The following is a 13,221-nucleotide window of genomic DNA, read 5'->3' on the forward strand; positions in this document are numbered from 1 at the left end:
GTTTCCAGATAAAGAAAGAGAGTATCGGTCAGGTTATGGTAGAAGGAAAGAGAATAGATGGAAATGTTTACAATTTTAAGGAATGCTATGAGTCCCAATGCATGATCACACAGGTTGATGAAAGCTGGCTGTGGCATCGAAGATTAGGCTAAAAAAACTTTGATAACTTAGTGGCTTAAAGTAGAAAGGGGTGTGTGAGGAATATTCCACCTATCATCAAACCAGTAAGAATATTTTGTGATGAATGTGTAAAAGGGAAGCAGACTAAGGTGAGCTTCAGGACAAAAGAGCACAACACCTCAAGACCACTTGAAATTATGCATACAGATCTGTGTGGTCCAACTAGGACAAGACCTCTTGCTGGTGAAAGATATTTTATGCTCTTTATTGATGATTATTCAAGAATGACATGGGTCACTTTCCTGCAAGATAAATCACAAGCATTTAATAGATTAAATATCTTTAGAAAGATGGTGGAGAAGGAAAATGGGTGCAAGCTAAACTGTCAGATCAAGGTGGAGAGTTCACATCAAATGAACTTGAAGCTTATTGTGAAAAACATGGAATTAGAAGGCAATACTTGTTGGCATTATGGATGAATTGATTATGTGTTGCATTGATGTTTTGTCATTGATGTCAACACTAGATGTTATGGTTGGTTATCAACAAAGAAGTTTTGGTTACCGATAGAAGATCTAGTGTTACCAACAAAAGGCACTATTTGTTGGACACTTCTGACATGTTTGGATCAATGGAGTATGTTTGATTTTATGTGTTACATGCTTCTGGAGCATGTTTTGGTCAGTTGGTATTGATTTGGTAATCAGATGCTATCATACACTCTTATAAACCCTTATCGGCATGGGTTTAAGGTTTAACCGACATAGATTTCACTGAGAAATCTTGATAGGATGCATAAGTGGTATTGGTGCGGCTTCTAGATGGATTTCAAGATGTTGAAGATGTTCTTTGATCGTGCCTCAACTGATTGAAGACATTGCTTTGGCATGGTGGACCCAGATTAGGTCTGGTACCTATCTAGGTTATGGACCCGTATCATGTTAACATGTTCTCTACACATTATTAGGATGATTTATGGATTGGTTATTATTGTTTTAGTCTCAAGAAAACATGGCATATCATTGTAATATGGATGTATGTAATGATCTTATTGTAATATCTTTTAGGTGGCCGACCTAATTGGTTTAGGCCTTAGGGTTGGTATAAATTGATGTAAGATCTCATTGTAGATCATATGTTCATGGTCATGGAATGTAATATCACATGTGAAGGATATTTGGTCGATCATAGGTGATCAGATTGGGATTAAGGAAGAGGTCAAAGGCCTCTAGTATTGAGCTTAACCGAGACTGTAATCAGGTATGGTGGATGCTATCTATGGCAGTTCATTATTCTGGATTATTATCCATTTATCTTGAGGTGGTTATAACCTCTCTGTAGTTAGTGAGACTCTTTTGTAATGAACAGTACGCTCTAGGTAGTGTGCCTTCCTTCATGTGTAGGCCCCTCATTGTATCACATACTTTCTGCAGAAGTATCATCTAACTATGGGTAGGCTTCCCACCTTAGTTTTTCCCTTTCCGAGTTTTCCACATACAAATCATGGTGTTATGTGGTATGGTTGCATTGTGTTGATTATCTGTTTCACTCTTAAGTTTTATTGCTTACCGGTATTTGTTTCTGCTATTCTGGTACTTAATGTTTATGTGATCCGGTTAAAGGTTATAAAGTGGTTTAATTGATATAATCTGTTAACAACTGATCCATCCCCCCTTCTCAATTGTTCACCGGTTATCCTAAAAATTGGTATCAGAGATTTGGTCCTCTTTTGCAGAAGCTTAACCACTTGAGGTAGATGCTATGGCAGCTAACACTTCAAATCCACTGGCAACTATTTTCAGAAGAGAAATTCCTAAGCTTGATGGAACAAATTATGGGATATGGAAAATTCGAATGGATACTCACCTTAGATGTCTTGGCAAGGATACTTGGGAGATCATTGAGAAAGGATATACACCTTATGATCCGACATCTGACAATACTGCTCCTGCAGACTTGGACAAGAATATTGAAAATGACTGCAGAGCTAGAGAAGCCCTCTTGTGTGCACTTACTGATCAAGAAATCATGGGATTGAATGATAAATCATCGGCAAAGGTTATGTGGGATAAATTGCAAACTCTGAATGAAGGTGATCCTACTTTCAAAATTGCTAAATTTGATGGTTACTGGGTAAGGTATGAAAACTTGAAGATGGAAGATAATGAAAGAATTGTTGTGTTTATGGAAAGAGTAAATGAGATTGTTATGGGAATTCAATGTTGTGGAGGATCTCTGAGTGAAAATGAAATAGTTTCCAAAGTCTTGAGAGCCCTTCCACCGACTTACAAGATGAAGGCAACTATAATTAATGAGTTGAGAACAATGACAAACACTTCAGTTAACAAAGACATTCTGATTGGGAAATTATCTGCTTTTGAGCTTGAAGAATTTGGATCTTCTGGAGTTGTAAATTCTGAATCGGCTTTTTATGCATCATCATCTATCGACAAAAGTGATTGGGAAGCCTTATATACAAAAGAATTGGAAGATATGAGGGAAGAAGATGAATAATTTGACAAAATTGAAGCATTATTTGCTATAAGAGTACCTAAAGGACCAGTAGGAAGTAAGTATGGAGGAAAAGCACCTTTTAAATGTTTTGCATGTAATAAGATTGGTCATTTTGCATCTAGATGTCCTGAAAGGAATGCAAGATTTGAAGAGAGAGAGTTTAAGAAAACATTTAAGCCTAATCAAAATAGATATAGATTTAAGAAAAGTAAACATTGCTACATAGTAGATGAGGAAGGAGTAAGTGATGACTCGGAGGATGAACTGGTAGCATACTCTGCTAGTGGATCTGAAAATGGAAAGGAATGGGTGTTCTATGCTTTAAAGGAAGATGAAGCAGAATCAGCTATCATAAATGAAGAAAAAGCCTTGGCAGAAAAATTTGAAGACAAGGATGAATGGGTAATTGATAGTGGATACTCACATCATATGACCGGAGATAAAAGAAAATTTCTATCCCTACAAGAATACAATGGCGTCAAGTCAGATTTGGAGATGACAAAGCATGTATGATAAAAGGTAGAGGTAATATTTCTTTGGATGGTAAGCATAATACTGATGATGTCTATTATGTAGAAGGTTTAAAGCATACTATTTTGAGTGTTGGTCAGTTGGTGGACAAGGGTTTCCAACTTCAGTTTAAAGATAGAAAATGTAAAATCATAAACAAAACTGGTTTGGAGATTGCAACCAGTACTCAGATTGGAAGTAATATCTTTCACTTGAATACTGGTAATTTGACATGTTTGATTGCTCATATTAATGAGAGTTGGCTATGGCATAAGAGGTTGTGTCATGTTAATTTTGATTGTATTGTTAAGATCAGTTCAACCAAGGCAGTTAGAGATATACCTAAGATTATGAAGCCTCATAATCTAGTATGTAAGGGATGTCAATTGGGAAAGAAAGTTAGAACTTCTTTTAAGAGCATACATGATAAATCTAATGATGTACTTGATTTTATTCACACTGACTTATGTGGTCCAACAAGGACTAGAAGCTTTCAAGGTGATAGGTATTTCATGCTAATAATTGATGATTATTCCAGAATGATGTGGGTGACTTTTCTTAGGGAGAAGTCTAAAGCCTTTGAGAAATTCAAGATCTTTAAAGAAAAGGTTGAAACAGAAACTGGATTGAAAATCAAATGTCTAAGATGAGATCAAGGTGGTGAGTTCACTTCTCATGAATTTAGCAGTTATTGTCAGACAAATGGAATTAGGAGACAATTATCTGCACCTAGGACTCCTTAGCAAAATGGAGTAGTGGAAAGGAATAACATAACCATTTTAGATGCAACAAGAACTATGATGATGGAAGCCAAATTGCCTCACATCTACTAGAGAGAAGCAGTGAGTACAATAGTCTACACATTCAACAAAGTTCACGTCAAAGGTGAAACCGTTAAGACCCCTTATGAATTATGGTTTGGATATACACCTACTATTAAATATTTCAGAATTTTTGGAAGTAAATGCTATATCAAAAGGGATGATTCAATTGGGAAGTTTGATCCTAGATGTGATGAAGGGATATTTCTTGGTTATTCAATTCAAAGCAAAGCATATAGATGTTATAAAAAAAGATTGCAGAAAATTATGGAGAGCAGTAATGTAAAAGTGGATGAGAAATACATAAATCAATCTATATCATATGACAGGGAACCGGTAGTGGAAATGATCATAACTGAACTAACAATGCCTCAACTGATACAGGAAATTGAGATAGTTCTGATTGATTAAAAAATAGGTTTTAAGGACCTGAAACCTTTACATCATAGAAAGAGAAAGAGCAGCAAAAGGATTAAAAGTCTATATACATAACAACTGGCCAGAAGACTAGCGAACAGAAAGAACAACAAAGCAAGAAAACAACAAAACACAGTGAAGAAACTGGGGAGGTGCTACTCAATAATTTTCTTTAGCAGGTCCTCTACCTTTATCACCAACTCATCATAGGTAGCCCCTACAGCTTTCAGCTCTTCCAGATCCTTGTTCATTTTCTTTTCCTTCCTCTTGCTTCTGGTGCGGGTTCTGGGACCTTGAGCTTCCCCTGTACCTTTAGCATCCAGGTCAATTTCCTGGATTTCCTTGTCATCATCAAGCTTACTGATGAGGGTATGAGTATTATTGGCCGAGATTTTCAGAATACTAAGGCTCTACTCCGTAATATTCTTAAGGCACTCCTCAACTTTTCCCACTTTAGTGACAGTATTCGAGAGTGTTTTTTCACTAGTTTCCGCAAGGCTTTTTCTGTCCAGCATCTCCTTTTCAATCTTCTCAAACCTGGGGTTGAAAGCATCTCTGATGTCTTCCGCTTTAGCAATAGTGTTTTTCAAACCCTTAATATAGTCAGCCATTATATTCCCCTCCCCTATATTAATGGTCTCTAGAATCAGGACTCTGTTGCATAATTTTTTATACTCATCCCAAGCTTTCTTGTAACCATTAATGAGCCATTCCATAGTTTTCATAAAACCATGCAAGCCCTCGAGAGGAGGGCCATCGGGGGGAGTCTCTTTTCCAGGGGTTACCTATTCATCTTCAGGGATATGGAGGGCAGAGATAGTGTCAGCAGCCTTGAGAGTCTCTTCCATTGCCTCCTTTTCCAGATTGTGCTCGGCTTCCAGGGTCCTAGCTTGCTTGTCAGCTTCCGGTTCCTTGCCAGTCTCCTCTTTTTTCTTATGCTTTTTCCGGGTCTGGGCTTGGTTTTTGATTTTCTTCTTCAGCAAGCCTTTAGGGTTCTTCTTCTCCTCAAAATAATCTGAATCCTCTTCTTCTGAAGAGATGTTGATCAAGGGTTTGATTTGAAGTTTTTTGCCCTTGGAAGATGAGGGTCTTGTTTTCCTCTTCTTACTACTCTCATACTCTGAATCATCAAAGCTATCCTTAGTATCAGACGAGGAATCATTGTCAGATTCCTCCTCCTTCAAAAAAGGAGAATCAGACATATCTTCCTCAGAGTCCACAGAGGGCTGCATCCGGTTAATTTGACTGGCCTTTAAATGGTCATAAATTAGGACCAATAGGCCTTGGTGCATTGTTGTATCGCCCAGAGGATTCTCTTTGTAGGCTTTAAGGGAAGCATTCATTGAGCAAAGCAAGAAACAAGGAAAATTCACCTTATCATTATGCCTAAAGTGGTTTAACAGAACAAAATGATACCCATAGACTTTCGTAAACCTACAATCTAGAGTTATATACCACATTAAAACAAAAAGAATTTCCCACCAGGGTTTGGCAAAAGCCCTAGGCAGGTAGTAGGTTTTGCTCAACTTTACCAGTCATTTTTTCTCTTTCTCAGTAATCGGGTACCTTTCAATGGCTTCCCTGCTGACCTTCTTGTCTTTGTAGAAGTTGCAGCCTTCCCTGTTGAGACCCATAACTTTAGCAATTAAATCTTCATCAATTTCCACCATTTGGTCACCCATTTTTAACATGCCCTTCTTCCAATTTTTGCAGAAAAGGCTAGTTACCATTCCATCACGGCCGTGGAGTCTCTCTATGAAGTTTGAGAGACCGCCCTTCTGCAAAATACCCCACACCTCTTCCTTCTATTTCCACTCTTTGCAACTACTTGGCTCATATCGTCTCATATTTCCACCCATGATGTCACTTCTCACAGCCAAGGAAATTGAGATAGTTACACCAGTACAATCAAAAAATTCAACTGTGAATGATGATCAAAGCAGTAAACCTAAAGTTCAGAAGACACCAAGGTATGTAAGATTAAATCATTCTAAAGATCAAATAATTGGAGATAGGAACAAGGGAGTTATGACAAGAAGAAGACTAGAAAATGAAGAGGTATGTCTTATTTCTCAAATTGAATGGGCATCTATTATTGAAGCTTATAAAGATAAACATTAGTTAAAGGCTATGGAAGATGAATTAGTTCAAATAGAGAAGAATGAGGCTTGAACTTTAGTTCTCCGGCCTAAAAATAAGAATGTTATTAGAACTAAATGGGTTTTTAGGAATAAACTAAATGAGAATGGTCAAGTTGTAAAAAACAAGGCTAGATTGGTTTGTAAAGGATATTCTCAAATGGAAGGAATTAATTATGGTGAGACATTTACACCTGTAGCTAGAATTGAAGTTGTTAAACTATATCTTGCCTATGCAACTTATAAGAATGATAAGGTTTATCAAATGGATGTTAAATGTGCATTTTTGAATGGTGAACTTGAGGAAGAAGTATACATTGAGCAACCTATGGATTTTAACTAACAGATGATAAAGATATATTTTGCAGACTGAAGAAAGCTTTATATGGATTGAAACAAGCTCCTAGAGCTTGGTATGCAAGGTTGGATAAATATCTTTTGAAGCTTGGTTTTACTAAAGGCAGTGCTGATAGTAATTTATATTGTAAGATCATTGATGATGATATTCTGATTTTTGAAGTATTTGTTGATGATATGATTTTTGGAGGAGAAGATAAATTGTGCATGGAATTTGCTCACAATATGAAGAATGAATTTGAAATGTCCATGATTGGTGAGATGAGATTTTTCTTAGCTTTGCAGATTACTCAAACTGACAAAGGCATTTTTATCTATCAAACTAAGTATCTGAGGGAATTGTTGAAGAAGTTTGGTATGGATAATTCCAAACCCGTAAGTACTCCTATGGTGACAAGTGAGAAATTATTTATCAAAGATACATCTACACTGATAAATCTGACAAGGTATAAGTCTATGATTGGTGGTTTGTTATATCTAACTCAGACTAGACCAGATATTATGAATGCAGTAAGTATTGTTTCAAGATATCAAATTAATCCTAAAGAAAATCATGAATATGCAGTAAAGAGGATATTCTAGTATTTGCAAGGAACAATAGAATATGGCTTATGATATTCTAGAGATGATGATTTCACTTTATGTGTTTATACAGATTCAGATTGGGTAGGAGATACTGATGACAAGAAGAACAATTCTGGTGGAGCTTTCTTTCTTGGAAAGAAATTGGTTTCATGGATCAACAAAAAATAGTCATGAATTTCTTTATCTACTGCAGAAGCTGAATATGTTGCAGCAACAACTAATTGCACTCAAGTCTTGTGGATGAAGCAAATGTTGAAGGATATCAAGGTAAATTGTAGTGAACTGGTAGTTATCTATTGTGACAACTTTGCAACTATTGACATGTCTAAGAATCCGGTATTTCACTTTAACATTAAGCATATATAAATAAAATATAACTTTCTGAAGGACAAGGTATAAGAAAAGGAAGTCAAATTGGTTTATGCGAACACTAAAGAGCAGATTGCAGATATATTCACTAAACCGTTGTCTAAGGAATCATTTGAGTATTTGAGAGATAGGTTAGGGGTTTCTGCCCCTTCGATAGAGACTTGATTGATGCAGTTTGTCATCAGTCTGACATGCATTATAAGAGATATTATTCATTCCAACATTGATGAGTGGTGCTACTACTCAGGGGGAGTAGTCAGCTTTGAGATTCAGAGGTTTATATTCTTGCTTTGATTATTTTGTTAGATTTTTGGCATTGATGTCAAAGGGGGAGAGATAGTGATGTGAAAAATGAATCTAGAACCTTACAGAGATATTATTCATAGGGGAAGAGTTATTGATATTCAGGAGATTGTTGGTTGTCTTCCACAAGGGGAGACTTGTTTGGCATTTCTTGGTACTTAGATGTTTTTCACATCTAGTGTTGCCATCAATGCCAAAGGGGGAGATTGTTGGCATTATGGATGAATTGATTATGTGTTGCATTGATGTTTTGTAATTGATATCAACACTAGCTTTTATGGTTGGTTACCAACAGACAGGTTTTGGTTACCAGTAGAAGGTCTAGTGTTACCAACAGAAGGGACTATGTGTTGGACACTTCCGACATGTTTGGATCAATGGAGTATGTTTGATTTTATGTGTTACATGCCTCTGGAGCATGTTTTGGTTAGTTGGTATTGATTTGGTAATCGGATGCTATCATACACTCTTGTAAACCCTTACCGACATGGGTTTAAGGTTTAAGCAATAGAGCTCTCACTGAGAAATCTTGATAGGATGCATAAGTGATGTTGGTGCAGCTTCTAGATGGATTTCATGATGCTGAAGATGTTCTTTGATCGTGCCTCAACCGATTGAAGACATTTCTTTGGCATGGTGGACCCAGATTAGGTCTAGTACCTATCTAGGTTATGGACTGGTATCATGTTAACATGTTCTCTACACATTATCGAGATGATTTATGGATTGGTTATTTTTGTTTTGGTCTCAAGCCAACATGGCATATCATTGTAATATGGATGTATGTTATGATCTTATTGTGATATCTTTTAGGTGGTCGACCTAATTGGTTTAGGCCTTAGGGTTGGTATAAATTGATGTAAAATTTCATTGTAGATCATATGTTCATGGTCATGGAATGTAATATCACATGCGAAGGAGATTTGGCCGATCATAGGTGATTGAATTGGGATTAAGGAAGAGGTCAAAGGCCTCTAGTATTGAGCTTAACTGGGACTATAATCAGGCATGGTTGATGCTATCTCTGGCAGTTCATTATTTTGGATTGTTGTCCATTTATCTTGAGGTGGTTATAACCTCTCTGTAGTCAGTGAGACTCTTTTGTAATGAGCAGTACACTCTAGGCAGTGTGCCTTCCTGCATGTGCAGGCCCCTCATTGTATCACATACTTTCTGTAGAAGTATCATCTGATTGTGGGTAGGCTTCCCACAGTAGTTTTTCCCTTTTTGGGTTTTCCACATACAAATCATGGTGTTATGTGGTATGGTTGCATTGTGTTGATTAACTATTTCATTCTTAAGTTTTATTGCTTATCGATATCTGTTTCTGCTATTCTGGTATTTAATGTTTATGTGATTCAGTTAAAGGTTATAAAGTGGTTTAATTGATATAATTTGTTAGCAACTCATTCACCCCCCCTCTCAGTTTTTCACCAGTTATCCTAACAATACTCAGCCCCTAGGACACGACACAAAAATGGTGTGGTAGAAAGGAAAAACACGATAGTCAAGGAGATGGCTAGAACCATGTTAAGTGAAGCCATTTTGCCAGACACATATTGGAAGGAAGTTGTTCATACTATTGCATATACCTTGAATTGGGTTCAACTAAGAACAAACAATAGAATGACACCTTATGAGTTGTGGTATGACCGGAAGCCATCAGTCAAATAATTCAAAGTATTTGGAAGCAAGTGCTTTATCAAGAGAGACATGGATGGTCTAGGTAGTTTTGACTCCAAGAGTGATGAAGGAATATTCCTTAATTACTCATCTAATAGCAAGGCCTACAAATGCTACACCAAAAGACTAAGAAGAGTCATTGAGAGTGTGCATGTCAAAGTTGATGAGGATATGCATAAAGGAAGTCAATCATAGGTAAACTGGTATGATGATCCCGGTGATAAAGGTGAGGAAGCTCAGTCAGACAATGAACCAGAAGAAGCATCCAAGAAGGCTCCCAGCTAGTATGTTCAGTTGAATCACCTAGAAGAGAAAAGTATAGGAAATAAGAGTTATGGTGTGCATACTAGAAGAAGACTTGCCCGGAATGATGAATAAGTCAACTTTTGCCTCATGACTGAAGTAGAACCTAAAACATTCAATGAGGCTATGAAAAGACAAGAATGGATGGATGCCATGGAAGAAGAACTACAATAGATTGAAAAGAACAAGACTTGGAAATTAGTGCCTAGACTGGAAGACAAGAACATCATTGGCACTAAATGGGTCTATCAGAATAAGATGAATGAAGAAGGTAAAATTGTTAGGCATAAAGCTAGACTTGTGTGCAAAGGATACTCTCAGGTAGAGGGAATTGACTTTGAAGAAACATTTGCACTGGTAGCTAGATTAGAATCAATTATAATGTTTCTATCATTTTCTGCCTACAAGGGTTATAAAGTATATCAGATGGATGTAAAATCTACCTTCCTAAATGGAAATTTGGAAGAAGTGTACATGGAGCAACCGGAAGGGGTTCTGCTACATGATGATGAAACATTTGTGTGCTAGTTGAAGAAGGCCCTGTATGGCTTAAAGAAAGCCCCTAGAGCATGGTATTCAAGATTAGATCAACACCTGAAGGAGAAAGGATTCAAAAAGGGGAGTGCCGACAACAATTTATACATAATGAAAGATGGAAACCACATGATCACTATGGTTGTGTATGTAGATGACATTAGTTTTGGAGGCAATAAAGACACCCTTTGCAAAGAATTTGTTGATAAGATACAATCAGAATTTGAGATGTCAATGCTTGGTGAATTGACATACTTTTATGGTTTGCAGATATTACAACAAGATAAGGGAATCTTTATCTCACAAACCAAGTATGCAAATGATATGTTAAAGAAGCATCAACTAGAGGATTGCAAACTGGTAAGTACCCCCATGGTGACCGAAAGTAAATTAAGAAAGAATCATGAATCACCATGGTGGATCAGACTTTGTATAGATCCATGATAGGAAGTCTATTGTATCTAACTGCTTCTAGACCGGATATAGTATAGGTAGTGTGCATGGTGGCCAGATTTCAAGCTACACTTAAGCAGTCACATATGAATACTGTAAGCAAAATATTTAGGTACCTCCAGGGAACACTCAGTTATGGATTGTGGTACCCTAAACAAGGGGAATTTATCTTGGAAGCATACACTGATATTGATTGGGCAGGTTGCATTGATGACTGAAAGAGCGTGAGTGGTGGTGCATTCTTCCTAGGTGACCAGTTGGTCTCATGGCATAGAAAGAAGCAGGATTTTGTTTCCCTATCAACTACTGAAGAAGAATACATTACTGCTGCTACATGCTACTCTTAGGTGCTTTGGATGAAGCAAACCCTCAAAGACATACAGGTGGACATCACTGATCATATTCTCATCTGGTGTGATAATTCAAGTGCAATCAACATAGCAAAGAATCCAATGATGCATTCTAGGACAAAGCACATTGCCATCAAGTATCATTTTCTCAGAGAGAAGGTTGAAGGATAGGAAGTAAGGATGGATTATGTCCCTACTAGAGAACAAGTAGTAGACATTTTGACCAAATCATTTCCGGTAAGCACCTTTGAGTACCTAAGACACAAGTTGGGAGTTGTGTCATCCGCCTTATGCACTTGAGAAAGGAAGGATTTATATGGTTCAGGGGGAGTTCATAGCAGCATCTATAACTCTTGAACTACATCTCATTACCAGCTCCAATCACTGGTAGCAGTCTAAGGGGGAGCTCAGTATGGATCAAAGGGGGAGTAGACAATACCCTTTGTCATTGTGTCAAAGGGGGGAGAAATCTACCGGTATGAAGTGTCTTGTAGTAAGTTGACATCAATGCCAAAGGGGGAGATTGTTGGCATTAAGTTTTCATTGATGTCCATCAGTTTGGCAAGGTCACCGGTAAGTAACAAGTGGTGACCGGTATAAGAAGAGAAAGCCATACAATGGCAATGCACATGAGAGTGAGAAGACATAAGGAAGGCTACTGGTACACATGAATTGTGTCATCTACCAGTTAGCAGGCTTACCAGTAAGGCACAAACCCAAGATGTGCTACCGGTACAAAGGATGTTTGACGGTCATACCGGTAAAGTGAACCAAGCTAGTAGTCTACCTTGGCTAACAAAGAATGTTAAATTGACATAGGAATCCAAGTAGAGGTGGATGTCGGCAAGCATGAAAACTGGATTCCAGGTGGAGGTATTGAACAGGTCAGTGGAGCGTGCATCGACGTAACAAATCTGCAAGCAAGTTGGATTTTATGAAGAACCTGCAAGTCACGGAGGATGCTAGAGGATTGCGGATTGAGGAAGGCAAGCTGACAAAGTGACTGAACTGATCCTGTAAGAAGATTTTATCTTCTTACCCATTTGGTGAAGGAAACAGAAAAGTCATTAACGATGAATGGCAAAGAGAAGAAGAAAAGCGTGGTGCAAACCTCCAGATTTAGAAAACGTACATTGGAATGTGAAGCTTTGCTGGTATTGATCATTGTCATGAAGATCATATCCCTGAAAAGCAGATCAAATCAAATTTGATTGGGTTCAAGTTGGAGAAGGCAAAACCTAACACGACATTGTTGAATGCAGTTTTAGGCAAGAATCCAAGTTTATAAATAGATGAGCTCGAGACAGAAAAGATTGATGCTTGATGTGAAGAAATAGAGTCAAGTGAGTTTGAGTGCAGAGATATATCATCTTCCTTAGAATTTATTCTAAGAAAGTTGTAGAGTGAGTGAGCAGGCAAACCGGTGAGAGGGTTTAATCGACAATGATAGAGTATTGGTATAACTGTAGTAGGTCTAACAGTTGAGCTAACCGATGAGTTGTGACTGTTCAAGAAGGCATCCAAGTGAGACATAGTGTGTTGTGAGAGAGAGAGAGAAGAGAGGCCAAGAGTTAGAGAGAGTTATCTCATAACCGGTAGTGTGAGATCCAGTAAAGAAGAGAAGATTGTTAACTGGTAGAAACCTATTTGATCAAGAGTTGCAGAACTCATTTGCAACAAGAAGCTATAATTGTATCAAAATTGTATTTCAATATACATCACCAAGTTGGAGATTGGTGCAGGGGTTGGTGCTCCTTGGTTTGG

This window comes from Cryptomeria japonica, chromosome 5 (assembly GCF_030272615.1).
Source record: "Cryptomeria japonica chromosome 5, Sugi_1.0, whole genome shotgun sequence".
NCBI classification, from domain to species: Eukaryota; Viridiplantae; Streptophyta; class Pinopsida; order Cupressales; family Cupressaceae; genus Cryptomeria; species Cryptomeria japonica.